The 14,688-nt window shown below is 35.9% G+C and overlaps 1 pseudogene; it reads right to left on the reverse strand.

Moving 5' to 3' along the window:
• Positions 1-8,559: 8,559 nt before the first annotated feature.
• On the reverse strand, positions 8,560-11,973 carry LOC109148676 (annotated as a pseudogene).
• Positions 11,974-14,688: the final 2,715 nt, after the last annotated feature.

Below are 14,688 nucleotides of genomic sequence, written 5' to 3' on the forward strand. Positions count from 1 at the left end.
TAGGTATTTTACCTTTCCACAGCTCATATGGTGTCTTGTTGTGAGATTTGCTGATCAGAGATCTGTTTTGTGTGTAGCATGCCGTATTTACAGCTTCGGCCCAAAATCTCTTTGGTAGGCCTGAGAACGAGATCATTGTACGTGCAGCATCTTTCAAAGTTCTATTTCTTCTTTCGGCCACTCCGTTTTGCTGAGGAGTTCGTGCTGCCGAGAGTTGATGAAAGATTCCATTTTGGGCACAGAACTCTTTTATGACCTTATTAACAAATTCAGTTCCCTGGTCTGATCTTATCCGAATGATTTTGACCTCCTTTTCGGTTTGAAGTTGTCTTAAGAGATTTGGAAGAACTGTTTCTGTCTCATTCTTCTTCTTTAAGAAAGTTACCCAAGTGTATCTCGTGTAGTCATCTACTATAACGAGAGTATACTTTCTTCCACTTAAACTTGCTGGATCGACTGGTCCAAAGAGATCCATATGTAGAAGGCTTAGAGATCGAGAGTTTTCCTCCACATCTTTTGACTTAAAAGATTACTTGAATTGTTTTCCCTTTTGACATGCCTCACATATTTTATCTTTCGTGTATGATGTTTCGGGCAGTCCTCTCACGAGATTTCTTTTGGCGAGCTTGCTGATTGTCTTTAGGTTTAGATGGCTAAGTTTATTGTGCCATTCTTGATTAAGATCTGCATTGCTTTTGGCTACAAAACAAACATTCGCGTTAGAAGAAATTAAGGATATTACGTACATGTTCTTCTTTCGTTGACCGGTTAAGGCTGTCTTGCCATCCTTCGTGTTGACGATTTTACACTCATCCTTGGAGAATTCAACTTTATATCCTTTGTCACAGAATTGACTCGTGCTCATAAGATTGAACTTCAGTCCTTCAACATAGGACACATCTTGTATTGTTATTCCCTTTTTGATAATATCCCCTTTTCCACAAGTTTTGCCACTGTTTTCTCCTCCAAAAATGACTTTAGGACCATCTACTTCTATGAAGTTGCTCAGCATTGTTTTATCACCAGTCATATGTCTTGAGCACCCACTATCAACATACCATATGACTTGTTTTTCCTGCAACAAAGATTATATATTTTTAGGTACCCTTGATTTTCGGGTCCTTGAGGGTTAGCTGTTAACTTTGGAACCCACATCAACCTAAAGTGTCCACGACTCATCTTTGGTCCTCTATACCCATTAGATGTCCGATAATCATAATGTATGCTGGCAAAGACTTTAGTATTATATCTTTTCCAAAGGTATTCCTGAGGAGGATTTTCATAATACTTGAGATGATTGGTTTGTTTACGCAGATGAATCCTTTGAAATTCTACTTTAGACAGAGGTTCTGGGTAATCATACCAATCTTCTTCTGATGGCCCAGTCCATCCATTGCCATACCCAGATCTTAAGAATGATCTTTCGGGTTGTCTGATTCGTCCAATTTTCGGGTTTTCTTGATCAAGATTCTCTCGTGTTGCTTTAGGACGATATTGCCTATGGTCAACATTCGGCATTTTCCTTGATTGAATATTCTTAGCAGGCTGACCTTTCTTATGGTGTAGATTTTGTCTATTTCCATTTGGTCCATTCCTTTTGACATATTTTTGTCTAGGATTGCCTTTATAAGAATTTTCATTTCGAGGATCCACTATTCGTTGTACAGCCTTTCCTTTCGGTAAGCTTGTTAATTGTGGTATGGCATCGTTGTTAACTTTCGTCACTGGATCAGACACCTGGGTTGGTCCTTGAACAAATGCAGCTTGAAAGCCTTCGTGTGAATATGCATTCGTGGATTTGTTCAAGCAGGTTTGTGAGGAGGAGTTGGGGTTAAAACCAATTCCTGTTCTTTCCCCGGGCAGTCTGGAGTCATTTATCATTCGATCCATTAGATTGGATGAATTATTAAATTTATCCAAGACTTCAAGCAATTCTTGCTCTCTCCTTTCTCTTGTTGTGCACTGTTCCTTCAAAGTAAGAACATTTTTCTCAAGTTGCTCCTTAGCAATGGCTAGCTTAATGTTCTCAATTCGAACTTGCCTTAGCGCATTGTAGATAGTTATGAGCCGAGAGTTCTCCTCCTTAAGTTTGGAGTAGGTGCTATTTATCACTTTGAACCTCCTCATCATTTCGGTAACTGATTCATTGGAGGTTTGACTCCCTACAGAACTCGACTCAGCTAAATAACAAGAAGATGAATGAGAGTTTACCTCATCTTCGTCAGCCATAAGGCATAGATCTTCTGATTCCTGACTGAAAAGACATAGAAGTCCTTTTTCTTCTTCAGAACTTTCATCGTCTGAACTTGAGCTTGAGGAGCTACTTTCGTTCACAACTGTGCCAGAGGTTTCGTTCACCACCATTGCCTTTCTTCTTCTCTCGTTTCTGGAGCCTGAAGATTCTGGCTTGTCATTTCTTTTATATCTTTCTCCAGTCTCCTTGGATGGGCTTTTGGTGGAAGTGTTGCTATCTTGATGCTTGCTCACTATTGGATGAGGACAATTGGCCTTAAAATGTCCTGGTTTACGACAATTGTAGCACAACAATTGCGAGTCTGAGGTTTGAGGAGAATTTTCATGTTGCTTTCGGTGACCCGAACGATGAGAGTCTTGAAAGTTGTTCTTCCTCATAAACCTTTTCATTTTCCTGACAAAGAGTGCATATTGTTCATCAGATAAAAAATCACAGGAGTTAGATTTCGACCTGTTGGATGTTGATGCTGATTGGTTGGCCATTAGAGCGACATTTCTTGTTTCTGATTCTTCGGCTTCTTTCGGTTCATGTTCGAACTCATATGCTTTGAGATCACTAAAGATCTTGGTCGTGCTCGTTGTTTTCATGTCTCGATTGTCCCTCATTGCAATGACCTTCATTTCCCAAGATTTTGGCAGGCCGCGAAGAATTTTTAGATTCCTTTCTTTCTCGGTCAGTTCCTTCCCGAGATCAGTCAGATCTCCCATGAATCTGGTGAACCTCAGCTCCATGTCCATGATTGTCTCATTTGAAAGCATCTTGAAATCTTCAAACTTCTTTATGGCTACGGTCAGCTTGTTGTCTTTCTCCTGCTCATCCCCTTCTCCTAGTTCCATCAAGACATTCCATATCTCTATGGCATTCTTGCACTTTCGGACTCTTGGGAACAGGGAGTCATCAAGGGAGTTGTAGAGGATGTTTCTTGCTACGTTATCCAGGTTTTCTCTTGTCCTTTCTTCCGAGGTTTACGAATCTTTAGGCTTCGGTATCATTTGCTCAGCACCAGCTCCTTGAACTGCTGCTTGTGAATTTGCCATCATAACTGTAATTGGTCTAGTTGTTATGACGTCCCACATTTCGTCATGTATGGAGCAGAGAAGTGCCTGCATTCTTATCTTCCAGTCATCAAATTTAGCAAGACTAAAAACAAGCTGCTTAGAGCGACTAGCATGATCTTTTTCCATTTTGCAAAAATTCGTGCAGAGCTAAAAAAAAATATGCAGTTTTTTCAGAATTTTGATAGGGGATCTACCAGGCAGTAAAAGCAAAGCCTTTACCGTTCAAGGTATTTGGCTCTGATACCACTTGTTGGTCCCGATAGAGTGTAGTGAGAGTCTAGAGGGGGGGTGAATAGACTCTTTTCGTGTTTTACCCCAAAACCACCTTTTCGGTGTTTTAGCGCAGCGGATATTTCAGATTTGATTATTTTCTTTGCACGAGTTTATGTTGAGAAGAGAACTTTCGATAATGATGATAAAGTGAATATGATGCAGAAATGAAATGCGTAAGTAAAGAGATAAGGAGACAAGAGTTTTTATAGTGGTTCGGCCAACGTTGCCTACTACACTCTTCTTCCACAACTTGTGGAAGGATTGCACTATCACTCGTTAGTACAATTACACAAAGACTTCCTTGATCACTAAGCCGGGCAGCCTTCGTAGGTTTTTCAACTTCTCGAGTTTACTCCGCCTCTATCAATTTCTTCTTCAGAGTTGAGATTGGTAGAAAGAGATTTCTGATTTCTCCAACGTGATGAAGTCTTGACTGTGAAGGATGATTGCTTCGTACAAATGGCAAGACTTCTTCAAGGTGTAAGATGATGATCACTGGACTTCTTCAAATGTCTTAACACCATGATACTGGTTCACAAAAGCTTAGGAGAGTTGAGAGCGTTTAAGAGCTTTTGCAAGTAATAGATCGAGTGAAAGTTGAACCATCACCTTCTTAGTTGATGAAGGTGGGTTTATATAGGTGATGAAAATTCATCCGTTGGAGGGAGATGAAGTTTTCGAACCTTTTAACCATTGGATAAGGACCGGGGAGCTTCATGCATTAAATTCTCCATTAATGAGGTTGTACCATGTAGCCGTTGAAGGTATGGGAGGCATTAGGGTTTTGTCTTTTAGCTCCAGGATATGGTACCTCTTCATTTAATGCTCCTTGGTAATCGTGTCCCCATGAGATCCTTAATTTCCTAGGAAGTTGTCAAATCAGACAGATGAAACATTCTTCTCGTTGTTGAGGAGAAAGAATACTTGGAAAGAATCGTCTTTAATAAATCTGTCCTTTCGAGGTGGTTGACAACTCCTTATAAATTCTTGTTGCTGAACATCTTGTCTCGTGTCTTCTTTTGTCTTGTAGACCCTATCAACTAGACATAACTCATTTTCGTGTGTTTGTCTAACTTAACACGAATTACATGAGAGTTATGGCAACTCTCGTCTAAGACGAAAGTAGCAATCGAAAAAGCTAACAGTTAGGGGTCTACTTTCTACATTACATTGGTATCATCAAAATCCTAATACAATGTTCCTAACATTACGCACATAGACAATAGTTTTAAACTGTTGTCTTTTGTAGAAATGATAACAGTTTTTAACGTTGTCTATTGTATGTTGTTGAAACCCGCTATATTCTTGATAATTTGAAGAATCGACAACGGTTTTAAACCGTTGTTTTTAACTTGTTTAGATTTTAAACATCATATAAAAAAACTTATCCAATCACCATCACCAAGTGTAGTTACATAGTTTTGCACAAGCTAACGTTCAAAATACAAAAGAACTAATTATAAAGTCTAAATATTTCAATGACTAATTCCAATCCAATCACCATCAGTCATAATACTTCAAAAAACAATTTCAAGAACCAAGTCTAAAATTTCACAAAGTTCTAATCATCATAACCATACCTACTCTATATATCTTGATACAATATCTGGCCATTCAAAATGCACCAGATCAATAACCGTTTTGTCGTAATCAACTTGTTGGAATTACATGTAAAAAGTTAGTAAATATATAAGTTCGTACTCAACATAACCACAATATGATGAATTTTATGAAATTATTTGAAATAATAATAAAAAAAGGTCCAAAGTTCACATAATATCATGAGATAGCTAGATAGTGAGATACACATGTACATAACATTATATAACAATAACTCTTCTCGTTAACCACCTGACAAGTAAAAGCTAGCTATATATAAAGAATTAAGGAATAAAATTTATTTCGATGGAGGTATAATGATAAAAATTATCTTACCAGTGCTTGAACAGAATCGTTATCATCAATGTCTGACATATTCTCAATTAAAATTTTCATGTAAGCCATGACATAGGAACCACGCATTGGTTACTATCCGGTTGAAGAGGAGCGTACAAATGTTAAATAATATTTACATGTGCATTAACAATTTATCTAGATATAAATACATATACAAACACTTATATATACTTAGTTAAAAATCTGAAATTACCTTGACAATTTCCCAAACAGTTTTACTTCGTCCTTTCTTTCCATTCCTAGAGGCCGCATGAAAATGTTGTCTTCAACACATCTCCTTGTACTTCTCATAGCTTACTAGTTTTTCCCTTCTTCCAAAGTATAGCTCTATTTACTTCCTCATCATCACAGAATTCTGTTGACTACAGACAAGAAGATTTATCAACTTGTGGTGAAAATGAGTTTATGTAATAATAGTGAAAGTGAGTTTATGTAATAATAATTACTTACAAGTTCACTAGCAAGACAAGCATATCCTTTACGAGCAATCCTATGTGGATAAAGGTTTTGCTTTCTTCATAACTTTTGTTGTTCACTTAGTTTCTAAGAGATATATAAATGTTAGGAATGGAAAAGGTAAAATGGTCCTTTCATAATTCTAATCAGATAACTAAGAGATATATAAAAGTTAGGAATGGAAAAGGTAAAATGATCATTTCATAATTAACGCTAATCAGATAACTAAGAGATATTAAAGCTAATCGAAATTATACTATTTTACATATGATATGATATATGGTACAATAGCAAGAATGCACCAGATATGGATATGCTCAATTCCATTCAGTTTCAGTGATGAAAAGAGAAAGTATGCAAACTCAAAGCCCTATCTCCCTCCAAATAAGCTTCTGAAAAGTGTATATTCTCAGCTATCTATAAAGAATTAAAGATGCTTTTCTATTTTATTATAATGTTTGATCACAAGTGAACTAATGTGTAATTTTAAGAAATTCTTTAATGCAAAAGCAATCAATAACATTCTGTTGTGAAAATAATAAGAATCGCCATTTGTTAACGGTTCCCATGTGGATGACATAACATTTATGCAGTACTAACTGAACATTATTAAAATCAAGCTCTATGGCATTACCTTTCAGCTCATAGTCTACTCATAGTCTATCCATTATAATATGTTGGGAGTAGGGAGTCCATGAATTCTTTCTATCTTTTCATTCAATTTTACTAGATAATAATTTCACACCAAAGTCAAAAAAGAAAAAACCCAAATCATTTGAGTTTACCTTAAAGTCTTCTGACATGCGGGTAATCACAAATTGACTTCATTCATCTCTCATAATACCAAATCCCGCGGATAGTATATGCAAGTTTTCTTCATCATTCAGTCTCTTCCAATTTCCAAAAGTACGTCTTTATGCCAAAGTAACTCATTCAACTTCACACTTATATCTATAACCTTTGTACCAATATCAAACATTAATTCCTCCCATCATCCTATATTAACCACATATAAATGTATATAATACAGATTTCACGTACAGTAGATTGCTAGCATATTTCCTGCTTAATTACTATGGACACAACACAGTACTCACACACACACACACACACACACACACACACATATATATATATATATATATATATATATATATATATATATATATATATATATATATATATATATATATATTCATTGATATAAATATATTAGCATACATTCACAGTACTAGCCTAAGCATATTTATATACCAAATATATATATATACACACCCCAATCAATTAACATACGAACACATAATCATGTACTCACTTGAATGCAATAATTAGAGCAAATATACCCAAATTTCATATGCCAAAATATGATGTTTCGAACCTGCTAATAACATATGATCATACACAGGAAATTCACAGCATATAATTTCAAGTATTTGCCACCAATTATACAAAAATCATAAGCACATAGCATTCTTTGAATAAAAAATGTTTTTTATAAATTTTAAAAAGATTTTGCATATTAACACTTAAGAAATTGTTTTTTTTTTTTTTGGATAAAATAATTTTGGTGAACATAAACCTTACCTCTAAAGCCCAAAAGCAACCACCTAATTTGATGATTCTTGACCTCTAATTTTTGAATCAATTGAATGAAGAGAAGACTAGGATTTTATTTTTCTAAAGGGAATAATATCGACAGAGAGGATAGAAATATATGAGGAAAATATATGGAATTAGGGTTAACTCAAAATATATATATATATATATATATATATATATATATATATATATATATATATATATATATAATGTTAATTCCAGTAATGATCCTCCAACTATTTTGATTTTTTAAAGAGTTAATACCCAAAATCGTCCTCGACTATAGTGGTTTTTCTCAATTTCGTCCTAAACGACTTTGGTGACCTAATATCGTCCCAGACTTTTGTGTTTCGCTCAATTTAGTCCTCCATTTGTTATTCCGTCAAATTGGTGTTAAATAAAGGGACAATTCAGTAATGTTAATATTGATCTCTCTTTACTTTCAACTTGTGAAGTGCGAAATTCCTCTTTCTTGTACGAATTACACCCAGAATTACTCCCGGACCTGCAAATCAAATTTTATATTCGCAGTTTTAGGAGTAATTCTGGGAGTAATTCGTAAAAAAAAAAAAGATTTCGCAGTTCACATGTCTATGAGTAAAGAGATGCCAATATTAAAATTACTGAATTGTCTATTTATTTAACACCAAATGGACAGAATAACAAATGAGGGACTAAATTGAGCAAAAACACAAAAGTCTGGGACTAAATTGAGCGAAACACAAAAGTCTGGGATGATATTAGGTCACTAAAGTCGTTTCGGACGAAATTGAGAAAAACCACTATAGTCGAGGACGATTTTGGGTATTAACTCATTTTTTAAAATTGATCATCGATTTTTAATTTGGACAAAAAAGACATGTGATTTTCTAATCTGTTCCACCAATGGTCTTTTCGTTATTTATTCGTATATTAGCTGTTTGTGGAGGGGTTAAAATGGTATTTTCTTTAGTATTAACCCAATTAAGTGGTGTCATCAGCAACTGTCCTCTCTAGAATCCTAACCGGAAACCCACCCATCATTTTCGATGTCAAGTCCGTCGTGTAAACCGGTTGAAACGCATCTCCCGTTGCCGGAACCACCATGAACCGCCTGAGAACACCCGCCACCACTCTCTTTATTTGCAAGAAAGCCATCTCTTTTCCCAAACGAACACTGGGCCCGGCTTGAAATGCCGGATACGTAAACGGGTCTTTACCCACCGGCATCGGCTGGTACAGCCGCATCGTCTCGCAGAGTGACGCGTGAGTGCACACCATCTCTTTCACCTCATCGTACACCGGCCGCCGTGAAGATTTCTCTCACGATCTCCTCTTCCACTCTCGGGTGCTTGAAGGCTAGCCAGAAAAACCAGGATAATGCGTGGTAGAGGTGGTGTCCCGGCCGGTAAGTATAAAGCTTATGACGATGCCAGTAATGAAGTTCTCGTCGGAGTGGCAGGAAGTCAAGAACCGGGACAAGAGGTCAAGAGAATCAACGGACTATTTGGGTTTCTCCCCCATCTCTTTCTTCTTCTCTCTAATCATTTTTTTTTTTTTTTTTGCGAATTCCCGGACCTCACCGACGACTTCCCGAAGCTTCTTCTATGACTCGATCGACGTTCAATTTTTCAAATCAAGGGGACAATAGAGTTGCCCCCGCTCGAGTCATAGCTTGGTTTGTCGACAAAGACAAATACATGGACAAGAATATCGAGAAAAAAAAGTTAGGATAAGAGGATCTACATCAGTAGATATTAGGAGCATAATGTCAGATTCAATCTCTTGAGTGGGGATAATATCTAGTGTGAAGAAGAGATAATAGTGAGAAGATTTCTCCTGCAAAATAGAGGTTAATTTTAGAAAAGAAGAAAAAAAATAAATAATGAACAGCAGCAAGCCCACATGGGCGCGTGCTTTGCACGCGCCGAACGGCGCGCCTGACACCTCTATTTTTTTTATTTTTTTTGTTTTTAATTTTTAGTTTTGATTTTTTTTTCCCTCCCCTTCCCCCTTCTCTTTCCTAATCACTCTTACATTATCCCCTATTCTCCCCAACCATTGTGGATGCTCTAAGAATACAAAAGTTGTCACCTTTTCTTTAAAGCTGTCAGTTTTGCAGGCGTATCAGGTATGTATTCTGATCTTGGCGTATGTACCTTGTATATCAATATTGTTAATTATATGCATATGTATTCTTGGCGTATGTACTGTGATGTATATCAATATTGTTAATTCAATATAATTTAATTTAATATTATAAATATATAAATATAATTGACATATCTGTAACCTATAAAACATTATTTAATATAACAATTTATAATATTGTTAAATTAACAATAAATTAAATGTATTAATAATAAAATAATTATAATGTTGTTCCGTTTGAGCATAATGGGAGAAATCAACAAATGGTTCTGATGAGCTACAAATGTTATAACTCGAACTCCCACCCCCAATGTCGTCCTCTGGAAGAGGGAAAAATAATTTGTGTCGCTAGCATGTACACCTCCCGAAAACTGTGTTAACCCTGTTAATAAGCCCATGAAACTTGTATTCATTGTTGTAGGTGTTGCTGTAACATATACATGCAATTCCCCTAAACGTGACGTCTGATTTACAAAATAAAGCCATGAGTCGTCATTGACAATAGGGTATTGCACGTGGAATAAACCTTGTTGTTGAGTGTACATTAACAATCTCGCAGTTAAATCTAATATTGTGGCGGGAGATTCCCCTATTGCGTTGCGTATAATGACAATCACATCCGACAATGAGGATTGGCGATGTACGTATGCTGATCTTTGGGGAGGTATTGTGTAACCAATTTGACATCCGGTTTCATTACGAATTACCTCGCCACCCCAGTATACTGAAACAATGACATAGTCTTCAACACCTACATTGCAAAATATTAATGTAGTAAGTATAATAGATACATTATGATTTATATAAAAACAATTTAAAGAAATTTAATCATACCGGCCATATTTTGCAAGCATTTGAAGAAGAAGTTGGAGTAAATAAGTAAAGTTGATATCGTGAGGAATTGAATAGATTGAGGAATTGAATGTGTTGTGTGTGTTTAAATAATATTGATATCTTCTATAAAAATATGCTGATCTCTATAGTCATTTCAAACATTTCAATTCAAAGCCATTTCATTCTGTTCTCTTCAGGGAATATATTCTCTGCATCAACATTGCGTATAAAATTACATTTCACAGCACAATGCTATAAAAATAAATATTCACTTTTGCAGCTTTGTGTGTAAAAGTAAATATTCACCTTCACATGCATAAGTACTGCATAAATATTCACGGACTGTACAGTATGCATAAGTACTGTCTGACTAGACAGGACTATTGCCTCGTCAGAGACAGTAGTCTTTTAATTTTTTTATTTTTTTTTTTTTGTTTCATTTTTTTTTGTTCTTATCGATTCAAGGATCCAAGAAAAAAAAAAAAAAAAAAAAAAAAAAAAAAAAAAAAAAAAAAAAAAAACTCACCTATGGGAAGGCAACTTTCGACCAGGTCGCCTTCATCCTGTGAGGGGGCAACCTCAGGTCGCCTTTCTTGGGTTGCCTTCTCTGGTCGAACTGATCACCGGAAAAATGTCTAGTTGTGGAAAAAAATGTCTGGTTGTCACTACTACGACGTGAGTTGTTTGTCTCTTGAAAAGTTGATAAAATAAAATTAGAAGAAAAGAGTTGCTTTCTCCACTCAATTTTTTTTAATTATCATGTGAATTGAAATGATATAATGGCAGATGCTCAAAGAACCCAGATTGATACATGAATTTTGTGTAGATTTTTGAATTTAGCTTATTAGGTGGAGAAGAAGAATGGAGAAGAAAACAGTATGATAGGTGTGTATTAGGTGGAGAAGGAGGATGGAGAGAGAGACAAACAAAAGAATGGAGATGGAATGTATGTATACGACAAAGGAGATAGGGAATGCATATCATATGTATGTATACGACGGAAGGAGAGGATGTTTGTGGTGGGATGTGATGTATACGTATAAAGCCAGAGTCATATTTTTTTATATAATTTTGTTAAGGACGGTCAACCTCAACCATCGATATTCTTATCCAAATTTCAAAAGTCTCTATATTTTAGTCCATTCTATTCCATTCCAACCGCTCGCTACTAATCCGCACGGATTCTTCAAACGCCACTGTGATTTTAGCCTAGGGAGGCGAAAAAAGATATTCCGGGTCATACCTGAACGCGATCTTACAAATGTTGTCAAACGCGAACCTCTGTAGAATATCCTGAAGATCAAGAACGTCGCCACCTACGGCGGCGGAAGCGGCGGTGGCGAGAATCGGAACCAGGCGTTCTGTGAGCTCTGTATCCACGACGATCTCCACGAATTTACGCAAAGACCTCATGTTGAACTTGTAGCTCGCTAGCTGCCTATGAAACTTCCATGTCGGCCAATCGGTGTTGAAAATCCCTTAACTCATCAAATCCGCCAGGGCTCTCTTCGAGATCTCCCCGTTTCTGGTAGACATGGAAGTGGCTTTTCAGCATGTGTTCCACGTTGGAAGGGTTGGCGGTGAAGACTTGGACGTAGCCTAGAGGGTGGTGGAGGACGAACGTTAGGAAAAGACCATTTTAACCCCTCCGCAAACGGCTAATAGACGGATAGATAACAAAAAGACCATTGGTAGAACAGATTAGAAAGTCAAATGTCTTTTTTTGTCCAAATTAAAAGTCGAGGACCAATTTTGAAATAATAATATTAATAATAATAAAACATCCGTACAGTAACTAACACACACACACACACACACACACACACACACACACACACATATATATATATATATATATATATATATATATATATATATATAATGAATTTGGTTTGTATATATGTAATTAGGGGATAGTAATGGTGAGTTACGTATAACTAAAGAAATAGTACATTTAAATACAATCATTATGATGTGGAACCGTGTCCACCTTGTAAGGTGGACACAGTTCTATGTTCATAATTACTGAATTATATCTTCATAATTATAAAGTTATATATATTCATAATTTTTGAACTTTATATTCGTAATAATTATTGAACTCTATATTCACAATTACAGAACTCTATGTTCATAATTACTGGAACTATATGTTCATAATTATAAAGTTATATATTCATAAATTTTGAACTTTATATTTACAATTATTGAATATCTATATTCATAATTACAGAACTATATATTCATAATTATGTTCACAACTATATGTTCATAAGTATAGAACTATATGTTCATAATTTTGAACTATATATTCATAATTATGAACAGTTTTAGAACCGTGTCCACATTGAAAGGTGGACACAGTTCCACAACATAATTTGCCATTGAAATGAACAAGAAAGCCCAAGAAGGATACACATAACAGAACAAGTTAGTAGTTTAATAACAGTCGTTATATCGTGGACCGCGGTAAAAACGGCGCCTTTTCTTTAACGGAGTGCCCATTTTTTTATATGTTAATTACCAACACTACAGTATATCTAAACCAACACTACCTCACTTATTATTTTTATATTATCAAATGAAACTGCAGTTATATCAAAATGATACTGTAGCTGTGGTGAATGTTGGTCAGTCGTTGACTACCCAAAACTCATAAAACCAACATTCACTCCGTCTGTGGAGATCACTACAAATATATAGCCTCGTGATTCCTACCTCGACAATATATTCTAACTACCGATCCCCGAATTCGGAAGTCCCAATTTGGACCTGCATTGTGTCCCCGATGTTGGATATGCAGTAGGCCATAAAACAACTAGCATCGAAGGAAGACATAATTGACGCAAATAACTCCATTGTGTTAAGCACGTTTTCTGCTTCAAAAACACACTTGTATATGGAATTGACTTTTGCATGCATCCGCAAACATGGCAAACCTATGAGGAAAAACACGACGGTCTCAATCCAAAACAGATACGGGGATTTAAACGTATGTATTTGATGCTTTTTATCCTAACTATGACAAATTCCAAATATAATTGCGCATGGGATGTTATATCAATGGGCTGCTATTCACAATCAGGAAATTTCAGTAACCATGCAATGGGAAAATTTTAATTGCCATTTTTGGAGGGCACGTGTACATTGGCAGCATGCAAACACAACATGCATGGAAAGTTTTTAGGCATATATACATGGCAGAAAAGAGCTAGATTGCTCAAAAATGAATTGAAAGCCGCGCCATGCGTGATTATAATCCTTTATCCGCTAGGCATTGGATTATCAAGAACACAAGAACAATCGACGGTTAACAGGCTACAAGCTTATACAGACGTGACCATGGTTCGGTTCGGTTCGGTTCTGGTTCCGAACCTACAGTGACGTACGTCGACCCGTGACGCAATCCTAGTCTTCTCGGCTAGAACTGTCAATACGAGTTGGCGGAGCGGGACGGGCCAAAGCGGACGGGCTGCGAGCCAAAAAAGCCCACTCCTTGGCGGGCCTGGGTTTTATTGGCCCAAACCACCGGCATTCGGGCTAGGCGGGCCCGCCAGAATACTATTTTTTATCTTTTCATAATTTGTTAGTTTATTGCTTTGCTAAATTTTATCATTTGTACATACAAAAATAATTAAAATAACTTGATACGTAACTCACATAAAACATAATTAATCAAACACCAGACATTATATAATTGATAATAGAGAACAATAATTATAAAGTTCAAAGTCCATAGTTCATCAAACATTAAACCTAACAATACCACATGGTTCATCAAACTCACTAGTCACAACTCTAAAGTTCATAGTCCATTCCAATACTTCATCAAATATTAAACATAACAATAATTTTAAAGTGCATAATCTAAAATTATAAAGTTCACAAAATCACAAGTCCATAATTCATCAAACATTAGACATTCCATCATTCAATTCATCTTCATTCATATCATCTTCTTCATATCCTTCATATATCTCCGACCGTCTTTCATTTCCTTATCAACAACTTCATCAACATCATCACAATCTATATATAAAATACATAAAAAGTGTTTAAAATTAAATCACTATTTCTTTAAAAAACAAGATAATATAACATACGAGTTTATAAATGAACTTACTCATA

The sequence above is a fragment of the Ipomoea nil genome, unplaced genomic scaffold (assembly GCF_001879475.1).
Source record: "Ipomoea nil cultivar Tokyo-kokei standard unplaced genomic scaffold, Asagao_1.1 scaffold2144, whole genome shotgun sequence".
Classification (NCBI taxonomy): domain Eukaryota; kingdom Viridiplantae; phylum Streptophyta; class Magnoliopsida; order Solanales; family Convolvulaceae; genus Ipomoea; species Ipomoea nil.